The 25,755-nt window shown below is 41.2% G+C and overlaps 1 protein-coding gene and 1 non-coding gene across 6 annotated transcripts in view; one reads left to right on the forward strand and one right to left on the reverse strand.

The window, feature by feature from the left end:
* Ncoa7 (nuclear receptor coactivator 7) overlaps window positions 1-18,193 on the reverse strand; it is a 138,085-nt gene extending 119,892 nt beyond the window's left edge. For 3 of the 5 annotated variants that reach the window (XM_055599334.1, XM_055599333.1, XM_055599330.1), the window contains exon 1: window positions 17,406-17,720. The gene's annotated coding sequence lies outside the window, so the exon portion shown is untranslated. Of the gene's footprint in view, window positions 1-17,278; window positions 17,385-17,405; window positions 17,721-18,050 lie in introns of those variants that run through there. The other 2 variants (XM_055599332.1, XM_055599331.1) reach the window with 2 other exon arrangements.
* Window positions 18,194-24,630: 6,437 nt separating this feature from the next.
* Window positions 24,631-24,702, forward strand: Trnae-cuc (transfer RNA glutamic acid (anticodon CUC)). The gene has a single exon. It is a non-coding gene; the product is annotated as a tRNA-Glu (tRNA).
* Window positions 24,703-25,755: the final 1,053 nt, after the last annotated feature.

A 25,755-nucleotide genomic window follows, 5' to 3' on the forward strand; every position in this document is an offset into this window, starting at 1 on the left:
ATATATATATATATATAATATATATTATATATATATTATATATATATAATGTTGGTGGGTGATGTTCTTTCCAGGTTCCTTCAGGGTCTTGAATTGACTCAAATCCTAGGTTCTCCATCATGAATGGGCCATGTGGCTTATTTTAAAATTCTCCTTCGCATAGAACCAATCTGTGATGTTTATTAGATTTCCCCTCATGAATAAAAATAAAGCCATGACAATGTAATTGGATTTTTTTTTATATTGAAAGCTGAGACAGACACTAGTATTTGATTCCAGAAGAAAAATATTGCTAAAAATAAGCAAAAGAGGGAAGGAGTACACGACCCACAAACTGACATCTGCTGCTATTGCTTTCTTTGGAACTAATCAAGTCAAGGACCCCTCCCCAGTATTCCATTAGATAAATTAAAACATGCTAATTTTGTTTGGTTTGAGTCTGTGAATTTTAAGACGATTCTTTAAACAAGACAGATGTACTCGCTTCATCTGGAAACTCGGCAGCAGAGAGAGCAGGAAGAGGTCTGCCATGGACACTATGAAAACGACGCAGAGAACACCACACAGCAGCCTTCACGCTTCAGAGAGGAGCCAACGCTCCCAACTCAGCCTCTAATGGGAACTCCATTTTCCCTGGTAAGTGGTTATAATGGGCTTCTTAAAAGCCCTTCATTCATTTAATGTTGACTTTTCCTCACATCAATACCCTCTAGACAAGAGTCTCCTGCATTTATGGTCTATTGAAGCCCTAAAAGTGTTTTCTGAGGGGGTACAATATAAATCTTTCATCTAAATGTTTCTTTTTTGCAATTTTAAACTAGAATGGCCAATATCAACCTAAATTCAGTTCGTTTTTCAAAAACACAGAAAACCCTTTCCTTATTAAAGCTATGACCCAGACAAGGTTTTTGTTTTGCTTTGTTTTGTGTTATCAGTAAAGTGTCCTCTGTGTGAGACTGTCTAGCACCAGTGACAGAACTCAAGAGCAGAACTAGAGATCCCCTATTCTATCAAGCCACTATGGACTACAAAGTACTGCAAGGCTTCCGAACCCCCATCTGACACACTGTAGGTCCCTGAGCAGGCAGGTGTAACTAGCTGAGGCCAATCCCCAAAACCCATCCACTGTATTCCCAGAAACATGCTTCCTAAACACAAGTGACATAATGACAGGAACATGCACTGCAGGCTTTGTTACACTGAACTTGGACACTTCAGAACAGACCAACAGGTACCTTTTATGCACACACTCCCTTCTAGAAAATTACACAAAGCAAAACATGGCAAATGTTCCTTCTCTCTCACAACCATATTTGAACAATGGAAGGATATTAAAAATTCGCTATTAGCCCAGGTCAGAAATTTGAATGTTTTTCTTAACCACAAAAAAAAAAAAAAAAAAAAAAGGAAGAAAGTCTCAGAACCAATGCAAATGTGTGCCACAAACCTATGAGAAAGCCAAGAGGCAGGCAATGCCCAAATAAACAAATATATAGTCACATACAAAAAACAGCAACCACAAAGCAGAGATGTCGGGGCTGGAAAGAGCCCAAGGTTATACATGAACCAAATTAACAAACAAGGGAGGGTTAAGAATCCATCGAGGATGCTGTCCCTAGGGAAATGCACCTAAGTGTTTGAATGACAGAGTAAGTGTCGGACTCCGTTCTAATTCAGTTTGTCTTCCTTGGAAACCTGAATTAAAAAATGAGTTTCAGTGTGCTCTTACCGAATAGTGAGGAAACCCTACCCAAACCACTACATACAATAGATGAAGATCCATCTCTAGTCTAGACTGGTTGTTTTACAAGTTCTAAGAAGAGGAAATTCATATGAGGTCTCTCTAAGACAAAAACAGAACAAAACAAAAACAGTAATCAGGAGTGATCAAATATGCAAGAAATGCTGTAAACCCGGAAATGGAAAAGGGTTTGATTTCAACGAAAGTTAAAGAGAATTGTGTAAACGATGCACTAGAGGACATTGCAGAGATCCCAAGGACACTGCCAGAGCAGGAACCAGTGACCCCTGAGGGTTCAGCACGTCTTCAGAAAGCCACCGACTCAGCAGAACCACAGCGGATTCCTGTTGAACATCTACTGAGGACCTGCAGCAGATGTGTGGGGGGAGGGCAGCCTCAGCAGCCTGGATGCTCACCAAGGGCTGGAAGCATTGGCTCATCAACCACTAAAGATGAAAAATGTGTTGTGCTCCAGTGTTGGCAGCTACAGAGATACGCAGAGCACAGAGGGAGCCAGTGACTGCCTGGAAGAGGAAGGGCACCGGGGACAGTCTTAGGTGACGTCAGTGCTCGGTTATGGAGGAGGAGGAGTCAGCGGGTGAAGAAGAGGTTGGGTGGAGTGAGGATGTAGAAGCGATACCCCCCACCACCACCGGAACAAGTGGTACTTAGAGAATCCTGAGCAGTCTGGCCTGGCCGGAGTATAATGTTAGGAGGAGAGGATGTTTAAGGGATACTGGCGTGGGCAACCACCAATGACCTAATTTTCCTTTTACTTATGAAAACCCTAACCTGAGGATCTGGAAGGGAGATGTAAGCACCGAAAAGACATTTGATTCTCTCCATCTGCTGATGGACAAGATGGGGAAATGGAAACTGGATGAATGGATGGATATTTTCATGCATAAGAAAAATCTCAGGAACGGGCTACTGGACTAACTAACCTACCTTGGAGCTAGAAGATTGTCTCAGATTTTTCTACCTGCAACAGAAATGACACTGGTAAAATCCTTTGTATCCAGCATTCTATCCTTTCCTGGAAATTTACCACAAGCATAAGCCCTTTAGAAAGATGTTGAACCTCTGATTACAAAATTAGAAGTCAGAAAATCCTCAGCTGTATGGAAAAGTGGGTCAATTGTTATAAAGTGGTATTTTTATAAACTGGAATTTACCACTAGCACTGGAAAGGCACCAAGGAAAGAGAGAGGTGGAGTTTCTGCAACCACATAAAGACTGAACAAAGGACAATTCAGACCAATTTCCCTGATAAACATAGATGCAAAAATTCTCAAATAAATACCTGCAAACTTAATCCAAGAACACATCAAAAAGATCATCCACCACTATCCAAACAAAGATGGTTCCATATATGTAAACTGATAAATGTAATCCACCAGATAAATGGACTAAAAGACAAAAACCACATGATCATCTCATTAGATGCAGAAAAGGCCTTTGACAAAATTCAACACACCTTTCATGATAAAAGAGAGATGATAAAAGAGATAAAAGAGAGGTTAGGGGTACAACGATACACTTCAACATAATAAAGCCACTGTGCAGTCAGCCTATACTCAGCATCGACTTAAATGGAGATAATCTCAAAGTATTTCCACTAAAATCAGGAACAACAAGGAAAAGGTTGTTCACACTCTCCATATAGTTCATAATGGAACTTGCTGTCATAGATAGGAAAATAAGACAACTGAAGGAGATCAATGGGGATAAAAATAGGAAGGGGGAGAAGTGAAAGTATACTTATATGTAGATGGTATGATAGTATTCATATGTGACCCTAAAAATCCCACCAGGAAATGTCTACAACCAATAAACACGGAAAAGTGCCAAGACACAAGATTAACACACAAAACCCACTATGCTTTCTATGTACAAATGACAAACAGGTCGAGAAGAAAATCATGGAAACAGCACATTTCACAACAGCCTCAAGTGATATAAAATATTTTAGGATAATTCTAACCAAGTGAAAGACTTGTACAGTAAAATTTCAAGTCACCAAGGAAAGAAATTGAAGATGTCAGAATATAAAGAAAGATTTCCCATGCTCATGGATAAGTAGGATTAATAATAGTAAAAATGCCCATTCTACCAAAAGCAATCTATAGGTTCAATGTTATTCCCATCAAAATTCCGACACAATTCTTCACAGAACCTGAAAGGACAATTTTCAGCTTCATAGGGAAACACAAAGAAATGCAAGGTAGCTAAAACACTCCCATGTGACAAAAGAATTGCTAATGGTACTACCATCCCTGACTTCAAATTGTACTGCAGAGCTATAGTAAAAACAGCATGATACTATCACAAAACATACATGTAGATCAATGGAATCGAACTGAATATCCAGACATAAGTCCACAAACCTCTGCATATCTTATATTTGATATCTAGAAATACCACTGGAAAAAAGACAGTGTCTTCAAGGAATGGTGCTGGCCAAACTGGATGGCTGCACATAGAAAAATGTAAATAGATCCATACTTACTACCCTGCACAAAGCAACTCCAAATGGATTCAAGACCTCAACAGAAGTCCAAATACACTGACTCTGATAGAACAGAAAATGGGGAATTGTCTTGCCATAGCTGGCACAGGAAAAGACATGTTGAACAGAATACCAATAGCATAAGCACTTAAGAGTAACAATTAACAAATGGGACCTCATTATATAAACATTATATACACATATGTAAACAGAGAACTCTCAAGAGGAAACAAAAAGGCCTGAGAATCACTTAAAAATGTTCAAAATCCTTAGTCACCTGGAAAATGCAAATCAAAACTACTTTGAGATTTTACACCAACCAAAGTGGCCAGTATCAATAAGAGAAATGACAGCTCATGCTGGTGAGGATGAGTTGGATAAGAGGACTACTCACCCATTGCTGGTGGAGGAGCAAACTTGTACAGCCATTATGGAAATCAGTGTGGTGGTTCCTAAGAACGATGAGAATTGATCTACCTCAAGATTCCATATGCCACCTGCTCTATAGTGTTCATTTTTGCTCTACTCATAATAGCCAAAAATTGTAATCAACCCAGATGTCAATTAGCAGAAAATGTGATACATTCATACAATGGAGTATCACTTAGCCATTTAAAAAATGAAATCATGAAATTCACATGTAAACGGATGGAATGAGAAAAAAAAATCAACCTGAGTGAGGTAACTCAAACCCAGAAAGACAAATATGCCATGTTTTCTCTTATATATGGATGTTAGCTGGTAAGCCATTGATAAGTTACAATCCACATAACAACAGAGGTTAGGTAGAAATTAAGAGACTAAGGAGGCAGGAGGGAAATAATTACTTTGAAATTGTGAAGTACTCTGACCTCATGGGGGAGGGGAAAAAATTTAGCTATAATTTTCCAAGAATCTGGGTCAAGAAATAAGCCTTTTCTTTTAAAGGCTTACTTCATACAAAGTTGCTCCATTAAAGGCAGCACCATACAAAGAGCTCTGTAGAATCCTGTGTAGAGTTCTCTGTGGTAGACAGGCATGGAGCAGAAAGGAAAGGACCTTGCTACCTACACTCTGGGTGTGTCTTCCCAATTTGATTAACCTACAGGCCAACTGTGGCACTTTGACTAGGTTTGGCCCCATAGACTTGTGTGTTTGAATGCTTGGCCCACAGGGAATGGCACTATTAGGAAGTGTGGCCTTATCAGAGTGGGTGTGCCGATGTTGATGTAGGCTTTTAGGTCTCCTAGGCTTAAGCTCCGCCCAGTGTGGAATTCCAGCTGTAGACAAATAGTCTCTTTCTGGCTGCCTTCAGATCAAGATACAGATCTCTGAGCTTCTCCTCCAGCACCATGGCTGCCTGCTGGCTGCCATGCTTCTCACATGATGATAAATGAACTGAACCTCTGAAACTGTAAGCCAGCCCCACTTAAATGTTCTCTTTTATAAGAGTTTGCCTTGGTCATGGTGTCTCTTCACAGCAATAAAACCCTAACTAAGACACCAATCTAAGACTTCCCTCCCAGACAAGTGTAGATTTTGCTAAATTGACAACCAACATTAGCCACCACACTAGAGGGTACTTCCTGATTTTCACCCAATCTGTCATGTGATGCCTGACCAGCAGACTAGACTTCAAGCACTGACGTACTTATTCTGACACAGAGCAACTAAGTCTGGCAGAGTCGTTGCTCCTGACCTGATGAATCGGCTTCCCGTGGCTGCTGTTCCTTCTTCAGTTTTAGGACAAATACAAAGGACATGTGGAACAGAACCTGGACCTCAGCCCTGCCAAGCTCAGCAGAGAGCAGCCAAACCGCAGTCAACCTGCAGGCTGGTCAGCGTGACATAAATACTTGGGAGTTTAAAGCCACTGAGGTTTTGGAGGCCATTGCGAAGCATTTCCAGAACCCAAAGCCCAATACCGCTTCAGGAATGTCCTGACCCACATAAGGAGTTTCACAAGAAAGACCAAAAATCATACCCAATATAGTTGTGTTTATAATAGATTTACAGGCAGTCCTGGAATAACAGAACCCACAGATGATGCAACCAGCCAAGGACCATTCTTTCTTCCAATTGTCTTTTATCTCACACCCACTTTGCATGGATATAGAATATTCACTAAAGAGCCATCAGATGACACCCAGTGCAGTCTTGGGACAGTCACGCAAAGACTTTTATATTCCTTGATGTTATGGGTTGAATATAATCTTCCCCGAACCACAGGCTGAACTCACAGTCTGCAGTCCCTCATCCTGGGCCTTTATTTGGGAAGTAGGTCGCTAAAGACGCAATTAGTTAAGATTCAGGTCATGCTTCAGTGTGTGGATCCCTGATCAATACAATGGCTTCTTTATAAATGACTATGCATTAACAGACAGGGAAAGACTGCAAGGTAAAGAGTGAGCTTAGAGTGCTGTGGCTACAAGCCAAGGAAAGGCAAGGGCGGCCAGCAAGTGATCTGAAGTAGAAACGGTGAGGAGGGGATTCTTCTACAGGTGTCAGGGGGACGGTGTCTTTGCTGATAAGCAGATTGGGGGACACCTGCCTTCAGAAGCACAAGAGAATACATTTCTATATTTGTTAGATGTTTTATTTTATGTGTACATGAGCACCACGCCATGCCCTGGGTCCTCAGAGGCCAGAACAGGGTGTTGGATCTCCTAGAACTGCAGCTACAGTTTTGAGCTACCTACCTACCTACCTACCATATAGGTGGTAGGACTTGAACCTGGGTTTTCTGAATGAGCAACAAGTGGTCTTAGCTGCTGAGCCATCTCTCCAGCCCCTATTTCTGTGTTTTTAAGACACCCTTATCTATGCTATATTGTCATGACAAACCTACCATGAAAATATAGATTGTAAATTACTCTTCTGTATTATCACTGTTTCAAAGGCATGTTGTTGCAAAAATGTTTACTTTCCCGTCAGCATTATTATGCCTCTGTTTCTCATCATTGGAGAGGAAATGTGAGAATGCCATTCAGGGAACTGGAAAATACTGTGTTGAATAACCACAGACATCCATCCAGTCAACACTGCTAACCAGGACATAACTGCATAAGAACTGACCTGATTATCAAGAAAATATTTTGACATAAAAGAGAGTTTAATGTATTCTTAGAATGCATGGCTGCTATTGTGCTGTACACATCACACTTTAGTAATTCAGTGAACAAAATCACACAGCTAGATTTCTCAGTGCACTCTTCCATGACCTGTGTCATTCTGTTTCATTCTTCTACATTTTTTTTTTCTCAATCAGACTGTGATTCCTGAAAAGACATGGAATGTGTCTGTGCTTTGCAGTATAAGACAGGTTTACACACTGGGATGGTATGAATGATAATGGTCCCTATAGGTTCATATATGTTTGGTCCCATTCAGTGGAACTGTTTGGAAAGGACTAGGGGCGGGGCCTCACCAGAGGAGGTGTGTCACTGGAGGTGGGTTTTGAGGGCTTCAAGCAAATGGGATTCCCAGTTGGCTCTCTCTGCCTTGGCCTGTGGATCAGGTTGTGAGCTCTCAGCTACTGCTCCAGCACCCTGCCTACAGCTATGCTCCCTGCCATGATAATAATGACCTCCAACCCTCTGGAACAACAAGCCCCAATAAACTCTTTTATAAGTTGTCTCTTCACAGAAATGGGAAACTAAGACACACAGGAAGATTCATCACAATGCCCAGCTGAGACTGGACACATTTTTTTAAAAATTACCTATATGTGAGGGGGGGGGGTAAATATGTACACATGAGACAGGTACCTGGGGAGGCAAGAAGAGAGCGCTGGATCACCTGGAACTGGAGTTGCCAATGGTTGTGAGCAGCCTGACATGGCTGTTGGGAACCCAGCCTAGGTCCTCGGTAAGAGCAGCAAGCACTCTTAACTGCTGAGCTATCTCTCTGCAGCTCCAAACTGGTTCTGACTTATAGTCAAATACAGAAACTAACCGTAGGTAATAAAATAGTAGTTCTTGTCACTATTAAGATCTTTAGGTGCAGAAGGGATAAAGCGAATAAATTCTAATAAATAAATAAAATTTTTAAAAAGCATATCCCGCATCTGTAGAAGTATCTGAGCTTAAAATCCTATTTTCAACAAACAATAACAAAACCCATGTCTGTTTACTAACATACACCTTATATGATATATAAAATAGAAATCATAAAGATGATATAGACATTCTAAATTTCTCTTCTCATAGCTGATGGGGTGTGTGAGTCCAACTTTAGAACCACTGGCCTAGACTGTAAGAGCAGTTATATAAAATATTTCCTGGGGTTTTTGTCCTTTCCAGAAAATATAAGATCTATAAACTTCTAATACATTTAAAAACCTCAAATATATCCCCTGATAGGTTCATGAAACTATCTACAGCAAACAATGTTTTATAGATGATAACAACAAGGATTAATTAGTACATTGGTGGACCCTACTGTAAATGCACTGGCCACTGGGCATTCTCTGCCACTGAACAGTTCGAGTTTGAGATCTGTGGAAGGCAAATCTAGAATCAGATTTTCACTGCATTAAGCTAAGACCAAAAGAACCAAAAGATGAAATATTCTAAGCCTGAATACAAGAAAATGAGAAGCACATACAATGGGGATGAATGAACTCAAAATTCATCAATCACTGCTAAGAATGTCAGCTCAGAGAAACATCCTATGGTCTGTGTTCCATTTATATGTGGGTAATGGTGTGCTAAAAAAAAACCCTGAAAGCCATAGAGCAACACAAGATGCAGTCCCTGTAAGCTTACTGTAAGGACAACTAGGCAGTAAGGCATGTCAGCATTTAGTTCCCTTAGAGCTTGTCTGTGAAATATCAGCCAGGTGTGGATGACTGAAAAAGTGTGGAAGAAAGATTTAGCTAGGGAAGGGAACGGAAAGCTTGAAGGCAGGAATCCCTCTCTTGTGTGACGGATTGCTAATGTGGGTGGGAATCCACTTCAGCTGCAGACCCTGGGCAGACGAGATGCCCTTACGTCATCTATGCAGTATCCTTTGGGCTAAACTCTAAAGGAGGCACCTCTATAACCACAGAAACCTTTTCATTTGCTTTATTTTTAAAGAGAAGCCAAGGATTGAGCTCACTGGGAGAACACTTGAGGCTCTGGGTTCTATCTGCAGAACAGCAACATGGACAGACAGAGAGAGAGACACACAAACACACACGCACCGCACCACACCACACCACACCAACCACACCCTGCAAACTTAGGACAGGTCTATACACAAACCAAGCAAGTTAATTGCCAGAAAATACCAGCAGATGATGTGTGGGTGAAGATTTTGAGGAAGTGAAATTACAGTAACTTTGAAAAGAAGGGAAAAATAAAACACATTAAACTGAATATACAATCTGTAAAGACAAGAATACAAAAATTCCATGATCTATGAGATTTGCAACATTTGATAATCATCATTGCAAAACATGAACAAGTAAAATGTGAGAAAAAGAAAATATAAATCATGCTCTCAGAAGATAGAAAAAAAAGCTTTAATATTTTATCATGTTTTGGGCCTTTCTTCCATGCAGACATACTATAAAATCAAATTAGGATCCCTTCTCTTGATATCTCGCCCATCCTCCCAGACAAACTGGGCACGCCACTGAAAACACAATCTGATACTTCAATTATTGTGAACATCTCCCACATGCTTAAATATTATTTAAAACCATTATTTTAATGACTAAGTGTATATGCACTGTCATTTAAAAAATTGGTTTCACTGCTGGATTTTTCTCAGATTATCATAACAATACGACAAGAGCCAACAGAACTGCTTACTTCGCACCAGGCGGGTTTCCAAGTTCTTTATATAAATTAATGTTCTGAGTGATGGAGGAGGCTAGATACTATTATTATCTTCATTTGACAGGTGATAATTGAGAAACTAAACTGCCTCAGTTCACATGGGCAATAACAGTAAGACAATCCCGTAAGCGTCTTGCTGCAGCACCCTGCTCTTACCCCACCTACCACGCCACCTGCCTCATTATCACCTTAGTGTAGACCCAGGGGAGAATCCCTGGGCCTGAGGAATTCTAAGACTAAGCTGCCTTCCATCTAACAGGTAGCAATATATCCATACTCTAACCTGTGCGATCTGAAATAGTTTCTCCTTTGTCAGTATTGTTACTGACTGTTATAATCTAGTTACAATAAACTCCAATGCTTTGATGCAAGAAAGTCAATGATCATCTACATCTTAGCTAGTTTAAATTTCTATTTTGTGAATTTTCCATTTCTCTTCCCAACTATAATTTTTTTTTTAAGTTAAGGCATATTAAATTGAAATTACTTTGGAACCGGACTGAAAACATTAAAGAATATTGCTAGTTGTCTGTGTCAGTGGGATTTAATAGATGGGCACTCTTTGGGGAAAATGATCACAGCTCAGCTGTAAATATCTAAGGTTACAGAATTGAGCAGGCTCTCCCAGCACATAGAGCAAGAGCCTGCATTGTGGTTTCCACTATGCATTTGAGGCCACATTCATTCAGACCCCATAATATTTCTCTGTTGCTTGGAACACTCTCAGTCTCGTCTCTCAACGTGTTTGGGAAAACAAGACTGTAAATCTGAGGTTTGTGAGGTGAGGTCAGAATTACAGAGGGAAACAGAGATCTGGAGAGAGCACAGCCTGAGGAATCCTCCCGCATTCGTCCTATGCTACGAGGCATAGCAATTTGCTTGAGATAATAATCTACCAGCCAGAAATTTCACACAAACAGGGCTAAACACTGTCAAAGACTGTTAATAGGTCACAAAAGCTGTCACCCCACACAAGGCATTTTGTAGTAAACTGAGTGCCTGGCATACCCTCCCGGTTGGAATTTAAAATGTCTCACATAATAAGTTACTTTTTAGGATAGGCTGCTTCTGGATAGCGTCTGTCAAAGACAATGTTGAATACTTTTGACTTCTAAAGGGGGCCTTTCTTCTTGTTAGAGCCCTAAATTTCATGACACCTCTCTGGAGGGTCTAAGTACCAATCCCAGAGAAAAGCCTAACATTGGAAGCACAGAAAACACCCCCCCCCAAACAAGGATCGTAATGAATATAGAAGTTATTTTTCAAGAGCATTGACACAATATTTGGTTAAGAGTTATTAAATCAAGCCCGGATTACTGAACATGATAAGGACATGTATTCCTCGGAAGTTGAGTGGGATGGAAAGATGAAGGAATGGACAGTTAAGACTTCAACTTTGTTTCCTGTTGCCGACCAGTCTTACTTGTTAATTAAAACCACAGCTCAGTCTGAATAGAAGGACAATTCTACAACTTACGAGAAACGTCCAGTCTGATAATTCTCAGGACAGAAGCCCTGTGTGGGCCATTACAGCTCTGTCAGTTTACAGACTTTCAACTAAAAAAAGCCTCTGGAGGGGATGCCTGAACTGTGTTTCCTTGCTAAGAAAAATGGAGACTGGTGTTTTTTTTTGTTGTTGTTGTTTGTTGGCAGGCTTTTTTTTTTTTTTTTTTTTTTTTTCACAGTCTTACTAGGGAGCTTTTATTGTTCTGGAACTCATTACTTGGACCAGGCTGGCCTCCAACTCACAGGAATCCATCCACCTGCCTCTGCCTCCTAAGTGTTGGCATTAAAGACATGCACCACCACAACCAGCTAAGAGGCTGGTGTATGCTAAGGAAAGGGAACAGCAAGAAGTGTGCATGTACATGAAGTGATAACCAGTTCTACATCACTAAAATAAAATTCTTAACACGCGGCCAATAAATCAAATAGGATGTGTGGTAGCTGATGGTGTCTTAAAGGGCCCTGTCAGCTGAAGAAGGGACCCAGCCTAAGAATGGCCTTGGGTGAAAAGGTGTCAAAGAGTAGGGGACAGAAGAGGAAGTGCTCAGAACACAGGAGCAAACTAGATGCATGCCTTGCAGGGACCGTGGACAGAGTCTGAAGAGACAGCATTAGCAGGAAGGTGAGTGAGGTACAGAGGGAAGCGGAAGGTAGACTCTAGATCCTAAACCCCTGAGGTACCAGACCAGTGGTGGGAATAAGTCAGAGAAACAGTAGAGACAAAAGATTAGGCTTTGTGTCCACACTTGTATATGCAAAAAAAAAAAAAAAAAAAAAAAAAAGGAAAGAGAAAACTAAAAAAGAAAGAGAGGAAGGAAGGAAAGATAAAACAAACAAGGAAAGAAATATCTCTGGAGGGTTTTCAGCTGCAACCTCTAGCTATGCAGAGATAGGAAAGAAGAGACTAGGGAGTAAAAGGAAACTTTCAGTGTATACCTAATGAGTCACAGGAAGCTATTACTTAATCTAAAAATTACTTCTAAAAAGAAACAGAGGCAGTTAAATGAGATGCTACTCTCCTAATACTTTCTAACTTACTAGTACATGTCAAGCTACACTTGAATTAAGACTGTTTTTAAGCCAGAGTCCAGGTTTTCAGTGACAGAAGGAAAAGAGACAATTTTTTCTGCTACACTGAGAGACAAATGCATCAAACAAAGTATCTCAAGGTGGTAAAATAACTACAGACCCAGCACAGTTCGACCAACTTAAGTTAGCTACCATAACTACACAATGAAAAGGGTCTAGCCAGTTAACGAGGGGAACTCAGTCACTTAAACATCCCGGTAAATGAAAGAGACTCTGAGAAGAATGAGTGTTGTGATTTATTAGAACAGGGCTAAAGTCATACAGTCTATGGACATGAGGTCACACTGGCCATCACAGTAATTGTTGAGCTAATTGGATTCACTCTTTGGCTAAAATTAACTTTTGAAAAACTATACAGAATCCAGATAGAAACTGAAGATATTACTGTTTCCCGTTTGTCTATTGTCTTAATTAGGGTTTCTATTGCTGCAGCAAAACACCATGACCAAAGAGCAAGATAGGGAGGAAAGTTGTTTTTTTTTTTTTTTTTTTTTTTTTTTTTTTGGCTTACACTTCCATATTGCTGTTCATTATTGAAGGAAGTCAGGACAGGAACTCAAACAGGAAGCAAGAATTGATGCAGAGGCCATGGAGGAGTGCTGCTTACTGGCTTGCTCTCCATGGCTTGCTCTGCCTGCTTTTTTATAGAGCCCAGGACCATCAGCCCAGGAATGATATAACCCAAAACAGGCTGGGCCCTCCGGCATTGATCACTAATTGAGAAAATACCTTACAGCTGGATCTCATGGAGGCATTTCCTCACTTGAGGCTACTTCCTCTGATCACTCTAGCTTATGTCAAGTTGACACACAAAAACAGCCAGCACATCTATATATACAAGCTCCAATATATCAAATTTAATATATTTAATTTATTTATTTAATGTACCAATTTGAAATGTGTTCATCAAAAACACCATGTGTCCAGATGTCACCTGATGCAATTCTTTCATTTATTTGGTTTCATGTATTGTATTTTTTTCTTAATACATTAAGAATGAGTCATCTAAATTAACATAATTCAATAAAATATGAGAACTATAATTAGATAAGATTCAGAATCTAGAGAAACAAGGTAAAACAAGCTAAAAGACAAAAGGTAAAGTCAGAATGCTAATAATACTAATCATATGTTTTTCACATGGTTATTAGAATTTGAGTAGTGAATCTGACTCTTGAATTCCTTGTCATCAAGAACAAAAAGGGAATATCCATCTGATTCTCTTTCTGCATGGCGGAAATAAAGTCACACATATATATTGTTCAGGGGATGGAAGGCTTTGCTTTGGCACCCAGAGCTCAGTGGAATTTCTTGCATAGACTTTAAACAGGAGCCTTCCCTTAGTCCCATCTATAAAGTGATCTAACAGTCATTTCTTTTCCACTGCCTGCTAAGTGAATCCTTCACAGAGCACACAATGGAGGGAATGCCAAGCTGCTGGACAAGGAAACCATGACGCATAGCTTGGAAAGTTCTCGCTAGACTCCTGGTCTAAATAAGAGGAAGACAGGTAAACGCCAACACCTTTGTTCAACAGAACCTCTAGAAACTGCTTTTTACCAATTAATCATACCAAATTTATAGCCAATATATATTATCTTGTGTGTGCAGAAACAGACTCACTTTGTGTACCTAGTAAGGAGGACAAACACAAGCTTTTTCTCCCACCATACATTCCCTGTATTTGAAATGGAAGATTATACAGATTTGCTCCATTTTATTTTTACTCATAATACTAACAATCTTGATTCTAGTGTATGTGTGAATTGAGAGGATTTTGTTTAATTAAGAAGGACTATTAGGGAGTGAGATTTTATAAATAGACATTTAACAAGAAAGCAGACAGATTTCTAAAATGACAACAGGAGGAAGATGCAGAAAGATTAGATGCAGAAATCCAGGCTTAGAATTTACATTGCTGTGGAGCACACAGAGGCAGGGTTGCAGCTGGCTCTTGAGGCAAGACCCAACACATGAGTCATCACATTGTAGAGATGCTACATTTCAATGCAGGACACAGGAAGAAAAACAAAACAAACAAACAAAAACAAAAAACCCACCTCCTCCTACAGTGAGGGAAGAAGCTCTGATTTGGTTGACTAATTTAAGAGCACACAGTCATAGCACATTGTTAAACTGCTCATGTTCTACTTGTTAAGTAAAGAAATAACTGTTAAAAAGAAGCTTAAAAGTAAGATATTTGGGAGCCTGGGGAGATAGCTCAGCAGTTAAGAGCACTGGCAGAGAGCCTGGGTTTAATTGCAAACACCGCAGTTTATAACTCCGGTCCCAGGAGCTCTGACCCCCTCTTCTGCTCTTTGCAGGCACTGTATACGCATTGTGTGCAAACTCACCTGCAGGACAGACACCCACACACATATAAACAATCTTTACAAGAAGTAAAAGGTGTATCCTAACCACGGGCTCTTTAAAAAAAGTACCAGGTGAGCAAGGACAAACAATGCAAATGAATTACTCAATAGCCTTGATTGTAAGGTTCTAAAAATGCCTATTATCTTTATTGGGTATGGGAACCTGCTTTGTTTTCATAAATTACAAAAGCTTGGTTTACTCAGATGCTCTCATCCAACAATTTCCCCAGTCTTCCTACCTCTGATCTAAATGTTCTTCTTCACCCATCTGAAACAACCCAACTAGATTAGAGAAGAAACAGGACTATATGACACTTTACCAGATTGTGAGAAAATAGGGATTCTGGGTAATAGTCTGGGTAGTGAGGAAGGAGAAGATGCATGGAAATTAGAAGGGGGGAAAGAGGAAAGAAAATGAGGCATTCCCTGTTAGATAAATGTGCTAAGCGGAGGATGAAAAGAAGTTAAAATGACTCATTAAATTTATGTGACAGGAAGACAAAGAAATATCAAAACTCAAACATTCACAGTGTAAAAGTAAAGCAAACAAAAGCTGCTGGACTTGTCCTTGTGTATAGTTTGGTTTCCCATCCCCCTTTTCTCCTAAAACAACATTTTGAAACAGAAAAGGCACTGGGTTGTCCAAACACCTCATTTTATAAATGATGATAACTAAAATGTTGTTTCAGGGCTGATGATGTTGCTCAAACAGGACCAGCCTAATACACTAGAAGCCTTGGGCCTAATCTTGGACCTGGTCCCTAGAATCACAAGAAGGAAAAAAAAAAAACAAAAACCAAACAACAACAACAAAATAACACCGAATCTCTATCTATATGGTATATGTGAAGTCACTTTAGAATCATAGTTCTTATAAATGTTTTGTTTTCATCTTTAGCTTTAGCATATATATTATGTATATAATATGTATTATATATAATGTATATATTATGTATAAACCACAGCTCAACTTGAAACAAGTCACCTGTTATTATTAGCCAAATCACTGTTCCTTCTGGAATAGCTTAAGAATTTTCTTTAAACATGAATTCTGCTTCTAAGTTGTTTTTGAAAGTATAATTGAAACTATCGATTGCTAATTCTGGAAAATGAGCAAGACGTGAACCCAAACGGAGAACTGCCTTTCTTGCTGCTGAGGCCAGAAATGTCAATAATAAAAAAAAAATAACAATAACCAAGTTCTCCTGTTTGTAGAAAGAAGCAATTTTTACATAGTTAATTGCACTAGAAACAAAACAAAACATATATTATAGTTTTTAATGATTGGGTTATATAATACATGAGGGTGAATATATACACACAGGTAGACTGTATTTCAAGTATATGCATATATAGCTTGAAATACAAATTCATTCATTCAACAAATAACCAGCAAACAGCTATAAGGCAACCAATGCAGAGGAATTACAGAATGGAAGAAGGAGGAGGTAATGATGATAATGATTCTGTCCTCTTGGCATTTGTATTGATTCGGTTCCCCAAAAATCTCTAATCCAAAATAGTGCCTATAAAAGTGGAGCTTTTACAATGATGCATTTTTCCAAAATTCTAAACCTTACTGCTTAGTGTAAAATGTAAAACGTTAGCCTGAGAGGAATGACTCTTGCTAAAAACCCTAATGTATGGATTTTACTTCTAGAACAGAAGAGGGGAAAAGCCTCCACCAGTTTCTCAGAAAGGCAAAGGTCAGCTCGGAGTTGGAAGCTAGGCTGGAGACAAGGCTGCCTCTGCTGGCTAACAAGCACATTTTTTTCAGAGTCTCAACTCCCGACACCTGTATCAAACTTGCAGCTCTCAAACCCACAGATTCTCATCAGCTGTATCCTAACTCGCCAGCCCCATCCGTCACCTGGGCAAGCTGACTTGTAGAAGTACTTTCCTTAAACTGGCATCCCTCATTTTTGTACCACTGACTTTACAGACCGCTCGACCAGCTGTAAAATACACAGAAATCCACGGCCACTCCTAAATACCTCTAAAACCACAACCGTGGTCGCCTACGTTTCAGCTGCAACGAAGGAAGAACCCATTTGCTGACCCTGCTTTTGAAAATGCAATGACACCGTCCACTTGAGCTCTTGAAAAAGGCAACGGTCTCCTCCCCAAAAAAGCTCCGCGCCAACCTATCCTTCCTAGCTCCCCCAGACCCCAATCAAGGGTCCCCAGCTCGACCTCCAGCGTTCTGAGCAGAGCATTTCAGGTCCCCCGGGGGCTGCGCCCAGCGCCATTAGCACACCTCGGAGCGCTGGCAGCCCAGAAGGAAGGCAAGTTTGGCGGCTACTGGTCGCGGCCCCCGGTCTTCCCGGACGCAGCATCAGCAGCCGGTGTCCTCTCCAAGGCTGGGCCCCGCCTCGGCCACCTACCTACTGGGCGGGGGCGCGGGCTCCGCGGGTCGGGGCGAAGTGGCTCGGGCGCACGCATTTCTGGGAGCGGTGGCCTGTGCCGCTGGGCGCGGGGGAGCGCATCCTCCGGGGTGGGAGGAGGGAGGGGACGGGGGAGGACCGCGCGTCAAGGAGGAGCGAAGGGAGGCGGCGGGAGCGGCAGCGGGGGTGCGCTCCTGCGGGGTCCCGGAGTCCCGATCGGCCCCCGAGCAGCCGCTGCCGGGATGCTGGATGCCTCGCCCAGGTGCCTGCAGCGGCGCCCACGGTCAGGGCACCCGCCGGGCTCGGGGCGGAAGGCGGAGAGCTGCGGTGGCGCGACGCCCGCCCGGCGCCCGCCTCTAGCTCCGCCCGACACCGGGCGCGCGCTGCGCTCGTCCGCTGCGGCGGGTCCCCGTGAGCTCGGCGGTCCGGCTTAGCGGTCCGCGCTGCAGCTGCGGCATCTTGCCCGCCCGGCGCCACCTCGGAGCCGCAGGCTGAGCAGCCCGGGGTGGCTAGGGACCCCCAAACCGAGGCCCAGCGACTCCAACCCCGGAGAGCTGCGCGCGCGGCCTCCGCAGGCCTCGGCCCTTTGTGACGCTGCCCCGGGCGACCGGCAGGCCATCTGTGAACCCGGACCGGTCTGCTCACCTGGCCCCTGATCTCATTCCCTTTAGCTGGCTACGGTCTCGATCTTGGACGGAAGTTCAAGCTTAGGGGCACGGCTGAAGTTAGAGCGCCTGCTGGAGCCTTAAAATCCCTTTATTTTCCCTTCCAGCTTTAGTTCCTCTGGCCACCATTAATTTGTACTTTTGTCTATTCCGGCATTGCCTTTGGCAAAGGGCCCCTCTGTCTCCACCCTCTTCTGTCCCCCGGTACGACATCCTGTAAATTGCCAAAATGCAATTACAGTCAGAGCAATGTGGTAATTGGGCGGTCCAGCCGGCCCTTCCCTGAGACTGGAGAAGCTCAGTGGGAAGGGTTTTTGCATCAGCCTGGAAGCCTGCGCCTGTGAGCTTTCTATTGGTTTTGGATGCTGTTCCCTTTAAGGTCCCGTGACTAGCACTGCAATATGACTCCGAGGATCTAGCCATGAAGATCACTCTAAAATGCAGGGAGGAAAATATGTATACATACATATATATGCATACATATATGTATCCATACATATATGGATACATATATATCAACAGCCTGCAGCTGCTCAATAAGCTTGTTGTGCCCAAGCCATCAACACACAGTACACAGTGGCCTCTCCAGGTTGGTACTGCCAGTCTCTCTGGAGGGCGGAGCAAAGCTCTGAACAGTCGAGACTTTGAGATTTCAACTGCAGTTGGTGTTATATGGTCACGCAAATATGGAATCCCCCTCCTGGTTTTGCACTGACGTCGGGTTTACATCTATACGGTTTGTGCCAGAAGACTTCTTTTCTTTTTATTAAGACACCTTTTTGGTAAATGAGTTAGCCTAGCAAAGAAAAAAAAAAGGGGGGGGTGTGCCTGAAATATAACGACACGATTCTATTTGTATGGAAAGAAAAACATGGCTTGAGGCCTCCAGATAAACGGTGCTAGTCTCACAATTCTTTGATAAGTGCTTTTATGATTTTGAAATCTAAGCTTAATAAAAATGTGAGCACACACACACACACACACACGGCATGGTGACATGGCCTTGTAATTCCAGTTCTAGGGAGGTTGAGTTAGGAAGATAAGGAAAGCAAGGCCAACCTCAACTCCTAACCTAGGCTAGACACCCTGTTTCAAAAAGTAAAATAAAAATTAAAGAAAAAAAATTCATGTCAAGTCAAAGTTGTGATGAGATACTAAGATTTTTGTGGGGGAGAGTTAGTGTCTTGGATCTCAAGGTGGAACGGAGTGTGGGCTGATTGCTTTGGGTGGGAGAGAGGTGCTTCACTGAGCCCTGTTCTGAGAATGGCTGATGAATCTAAAGCTCCGGTTTTTTGTTTTTGTTTTTAAGTGATAGATACTATAGTCCTGTTATTTTGCTCCAATTCAGAATGACCTGATTGCAGGAATGAAGACATCCATAGTGATTTTATGAGAAATGATATGAAATCACTTAGGACAAGAACTTTGCCGTTTGCTTTAAAAAAACAAAAACTTGTAAACCCCGATTGCAGTTTCTGCAGGAAATGTTCACTGAGCTACAGTTACTGTTTCCCATCCTTTAACTCCAGACACCCTTTTGTGTCTACCAACCCTCAGTTCTATTGAGCAATAAAAGAAGCCTTGATTTCTTTCCTCTTAGGCAAAAGTGTAACTGCATATAAAGTGTATAAAGTGGTGACTGTTGCCAATGTAGTGTTCCTCAGCCTTTCAAAAGTGTGGCAAATAGTGTCACTGTCTTCATTGGTTCCCCTAGGATTACATGATGTATCACGTGCTAATTATAGCTTGTCACTACAAGTGAAAGGCTGAGTACAGAAGGGAGTTGTGTGCCTATGGTGGGGGAGGGGTGCTTCTAATTTAAAGATTCATCACTCAGTCTTTTTCACTACTGAGTATTAGCTGATTCATCTGAGTCTTGTCTTTACAGAGAAATCAGAAGTAGTATCTGCTACATCCATGTTATCCAGCATGGTATCCAGCAGCCATGTGTGGTCCTTTAAATTTAATCACATACAGTTAAGTTATGATTTTTTTTTAAAAGTTATGATAGTCTGTTAGTCATATTTCAAGTTCTAAAGAGCCCAATAAAGCTTGTGATTGCCTTTTGGACAACACTAGTCATAACACTTCCTTATTACAGGAAATTCTGCAATTCCTGTCAAATTTCAATGGGTAGATAAGATATGCAGAAAAGAATTGGGGGTAATTTGGGCACACCTAGATTGAATACTTTTAGAATATTAGAACTTAAGAACAGCATAATCCTTAAGAATTCACAGTGTGCCTTTGGACTACAGCTCCAATCTTTGCTGGCCTTGGATAAATAAAGCCTTGGATGCTTTTATCTTCAAAGGCAGAATGATTGCACCACGAACTTCATAGGGTAGTATAGGGAATGAGATAATTCATGAAGGGTATGTAGAGTGTAGAATGTATAGTCAGTTGAAGTCAGCTATTACTATAATAGCACTGTCAGGGTAATAAAGGCTTTCTCTTAAAAAATTGTATCGCTGAACTGGACACTATGACCCATTTCTGTAATCCCAGCCCTTAGAGAGGTAGACACAGGAGAATTGTCAGGACCAGGCCAGCCTGTGCTACTTAGCAAAATACTAGCTCTATTTAGTAAAGTAATTAATTAAAATAAAATGGTCTCCATAGCACCCCTCATTGAACCTGGTGGGTGGAAAGTACGTGGTAAGTGGTGAATTGTTTGAGGGATCAGTAAGAAGACCAGCTCTTCCTCTTCTGATCAGGGGGAGAAATTAGGCTTCGGCAATTTAAGCACACTTGCCATGTTTTTTCCCTTCTGTGGCAAATAATCCTTATCTATTGAGACTTTTACCTATTGAAAGAGAGGCAGGGAAGTCTTTGAGCCACAAAGGAAGAAAACAGTAGTGAGTCACTTCACTTGCCCTGACCTTCATGTCTTCAGGAACAGGAAACTAAGCCAGTGGGAGGCAGCCTGGATCTCAGTCTTCTTTAGAGTAATTTTCTAGAGGGCTTGGGTGTGTTCAGAGAGCATCACCAATAATTCAGTGCAAACACCTTTCCTGTCTGTACTGAAAAATATCTACTGAAGAATATGGTTTTTTTTGTTTTGTTTTGTTTTTTTTTTTTTTTAACACAGTGTTGGCTCTGTCTCATGGAACTGGAATTTGAAGAATATCGATAAATAGGGCTCTTAACCCTTTGCTGGAAAAGCTCCCTGATTAAGTAACGAGCTTGGGAGTCTGGAAATACGGCTTCATCGGTAAAGTGCTTGCTACACAACCTGAATCGAGTCTCCAGGGCTCACAGAAAAGCCAGAGGTCTCAAAATTAACGTGGATCACAGAAGAGGGTGACACATGAAATCTACCTTTGTGTGACACAATAGATATACATACACACACACAAACACGAGTGTGCACACACAAATAATTAGGCTCACTGAAATATTGATGCTGATGTATATTTCTTCGCAAAGGTGTTTGAGATGGAATTTGTGCAGAGGTTACTACCACTGAGAAAGTTTACCCTTGGAGTGGCTGTATTTAAAACTATCCCATGTCTATCTCAGAGAGAAATATATGCTTGCTCTCCCGCTTTGGACTAGGGCTGGAGGACAACTGTGACCATCTGTGGGTGACCCTCCATATTTGAAGGGATAATTGACAAAGTTGAAGGGAGCAGCTCATTTTCACAGCAGCTGGATCATTAATCTATTGCAATGTTAATTGCAGTGTATTAATCAACCTCTGGGTTATAACCCTTTCACAGGGTCGCCTAAGACCATAGGAAAACACAGATATTTACATTATTATTCATAACGGTAGCAAAATCACAGTTATGAAGTAGCCATGAGAATAAATTTAAGTTGTGGTCACCACAGCATGAGGTATTAAAGGGTTGCCTCTTTAGGAAGGTTGAGAACCACTGGCCTATTGGGTCAAGCTACCATGTTGATTTTGAGAAAACATGGAAGAAGTCACATGTGTTGCCTTTTACCTGTAACCCCAGCTCCAGGGGAGCCTGAGACATTAAGGTTGCAATGGTCCGTGTGCTGGATCCTATGGTTAATGCATGCTCAGTTTTATAGGAAATTACCAAATTGTTTTCCAGAGTGCTGTGTCATTTTCTTGTCTTATCTAAATGCTTACATTATGAGAGATAGATTTAAATCTATTAAATAAATGTATTAAAGTACATGATTCATTTCTTTTGCTGTCCCATAATTTCTTGCTTATTTCGACTGCTACTTAGAGTTAAGCAATCGAGTTGGCAAGCAAGGGCTAGAGAGATGGCTCAGCAGTTATGAACACTTCCTGCTCTTCCAAGAGACGTGAGTTTGGCTCTCAGCATCCAGATCTGCTGGCTCACAATTGCCTGAAATTCTAACTCGAGGGAACCCAAAGTCTTCCTCTGGCCTCTGTGGGCACCAGCACATGTGTGACACACATAGACTCGCATACATGCATAATACATACATACACACATAGCTCCTTAAAACTGGCAGTCCTGTTTTGTTCACCTTGATATCTTCGGTGCTTTGACACAGTGCTTGGATGAATGCACAAAAGGACAGCTGAGTCAGATTGAAATCAATTTGCTAAGTAAAATTGTCAGTAAATTATACCCAAGTTTGACTTGATGCCTTGATTTTTCTTCTAGTACAAAAGTTTTTTTTTTTTTTTAAATCAGAAATTGGCTCATTTTTGAGAAAAATTCATTAAAAATAAAAAAAACCCTAAGCACTTGGTTCAAGGTTATTTGCTATTCTATGTAGGAAAGAAGAAGATATTAGAAACAATACATTTCCATTCCATACATGATGGAATGATATTCATATGATTAACTTTTTTAAAAGTTAATAAAAACAAATAAATAAAAACAAAATAAATAAAAATAAATAAACAAAAAATAGTTACAACATGCTACTACTTGGTAAAAGTACAAAAGAGAACATCTAAAGAATAGAGGATATTTTAACCTTTCCTAAATTACTTTACAAAATACAAAGTATACATGAATTCTGTTTGGCCAGAAAGTAACAAAGTACTCTCTCTCTAGCAACAGGCCAGAACCAGGTGTGGTGATCCGAGAAGGCCTACAGTTGAGAGGCAGAGGCAGGTGGATCTCTTTGAGTTCAAGGCCAATTTGCTCTACATAGACATTTCTAGGACAGCTTGGTCTACAGAGTGAAAAACCATAACAACCAAACAAGAAGACAGGAGCCAAGCCTAGCTACTTGTCTGTTCACTGCATAGGCCGTTTCTGCACAGGAGAAATGGCTAGTACCTCTCAACAGAGGGAAAGGAATGAGGGGCGGTTTGGCAGGTAGAGCTTGGGCATGGGGTTTCACCGGGCCCTTTTTACGTTGTGATTAATCTTACTAGAATTTAAACTAAAATTCTAAAACTGGCTTCGTCTTTTTGTTCAAAGCCGATGCTCATTTGCTTAAGACAGGCCACACAAGAGATTAGAGCCTTGTGCTTATTTTGGTCTATTGATATTTCCTGGCAGAGAAGAGTGTATTTTCTATATAAAATACAACGAAGGGCCAGTGGTGGAACAAGCCTTTAAGCTCAGCACTTGGGAAGCAGATCTCTATAAGTTCTAAGGCCAGGACCAGCCAGACTCCGCAAGGAAACCTTGTCTCAACAAACAAACAAACAAACAAACAAACAAACAATAATTTAAGTTTAAAAATACGATAAAGGGCTAGCACAGGCCTTTAATCCCAGCTTTCGGGAGCAGAGGCCAGTGGATCTATAAATTTGAGGCCGGGCAGAGCTTGCAACCTGTCAAGAAAGAAAAGCTTAGAAATTTCCTGTGTTGACAGTTTATTAATTAATTTTAGCAATTTCCTTTTATCTTCCTGTTTGTGTTTTTAAATAATTTTAGATTATAAGAATGATTTAACCATCATCTGAAACACTTGCTAAAAAAACAAAACAAAACAAAAACCAAGAGGCAATATTTAAGCCCTGCTCAGTTGATTCAGCATGACGACGGAAGACTGACTCTCGACAGCGGCTCCGGGTGCTGTGGGCAGCAAGTTCTTGGTGGACTCAACGCCTGTCCTGCTCCATCTCGCAGCCCAGGGCGGCTCTTAGCGTACATTCCTCGTGGCTCGCATTTCCCGAGGGGTTGTGGAGGAGGCTGGACGGAAGGTTCTTGGCTCTCGGCAGTTCCACAACTTCCCGGCTGTGGTTAGCGTGTGCCGCAGCGACTGTCCAAATACGTAGACACAGAGATACAAAGAAAGCCTGGTCACATTTGAATCAGGCGGACAAGAAAACACTGAGGCTAATGGCAAGATCCGCACAAAAGTTTGAGGGTAGCCAGGCATAGAAACGTTTCCATGGAACGCAGACACCAGGAGAATTTCCGGACGCCTCCGGCCGGGCTCGGAGGGGGGATTGCGAGGGTCCTTAGAAGCTGTTTTCCTCTTAGCGGCGGGTGCTGGGCTCCGCAGGAAACCCGAAAAGCCGCCCTAGTTTCCGGCTTAGTGATGCACCAATCAAGTACGCACGACACATCTGCCCTCTAGTGCTTGGAGGGACAGCCGACAGGTCACATGAACCAAGTAAAAACACAGAAAACCTCTTTACAAGTTCCCTGGTGGTCTAGTGGTTAGGATTCGGCGCTCTCACCGCCGCGGCCCGGGTTCGATTCCCGGTCAGGGAAGCATACGTTTTTCTTTTCTATCCACTTCCTATGGCAAGTCAAGAATATTTTACTGTGATATGGTTCTTTTTGTCGGCAACGAAAGTTCGATTCGTTTTGCGAACGCTTTCAAAGTTATATTTCAAGATATGGTATGTCTACTTAGTTATTCTTGAGAACTAAAAAGCTATTAAAAGTACTTAGATTATACTTGCTTATAAATTTGTTCATCTGTTTTTAAGATTTCTAACCTCTGGTAATAATTTGGATGTTAATACAAACAGGGATTTTTTTGAAAGCCTTTATGGTTGAGTGTGCTTGACTGATAAAAGAAGGGTATTTTTTTAAAGGAAGATTTATGCTTATTTTGCATCATGGCTTGAGTCCATTTCTTTCTTATGCATTGAGATCATATATTACTTATTTAAGCTGTTCCTATTTTGTTCTCCTTTATAAATTCCGAAAGACCTTTTTGATAAATGTGAATAAAATGTGAATTTTCTGCTTGGTGTTTGTTTATTTTTCCAGTTTAAATCCTATTTATTTATTTATTTTTGAGGCAAGGTCTTACTAAATAGCTCTGATTGTCCTAGAACTCACTATGTAAATCAGGATGGCCTTGAACTCACAGAAATCCACCTGCCACTGCCTCTTAAGGGCTGGGATTGAAGTCATGTACAGTTCTGCTTAGCATTTAGTTTCTAATATCTGATACACACACACACACACACACACACACACACACACATATATATATATATTCTTTTTTTTTTTTTTTTCAGAATGCCAGTCACGTTTGGTATCCTGCAAGTTGTACTCAGGATTTGAACAAGAATTTTTTTTATAACTCAAGAGTACATTGGAGCTTTGGGACTTCTTTAAAAGAAGTTATGAAAATAGAGGACTCAAAGAAAATACAAATGGTCTTCCATGGACCTTGACTGTTTTGAATCCTGATTTTTTTTTTTCTGTTTCATCCTTTGCTATTGTTTTTGAGGAATATTAGGAATTCTTGTTGTTGTTTGTTTGTTTTGTTGTTGTTGTTTTCCACTTTGTGTTTAAATGCGAACTTTC

This window comes from Psammomys obesus, unplaced genomic scaffold (assembly GCF_907164565.1).
Source record: "Psammomys obesus unplaced genomic scaffold, mPsaObe1.curated_primary_1811, whole genome shotgun sequence".
In the NCBI taxonomy this organism is placed as follows: Eukaryota; Metazoa; Chordata; class Mammalia; order Rodentia; family Muridae; genus Psammomys; species Psammomys obesus.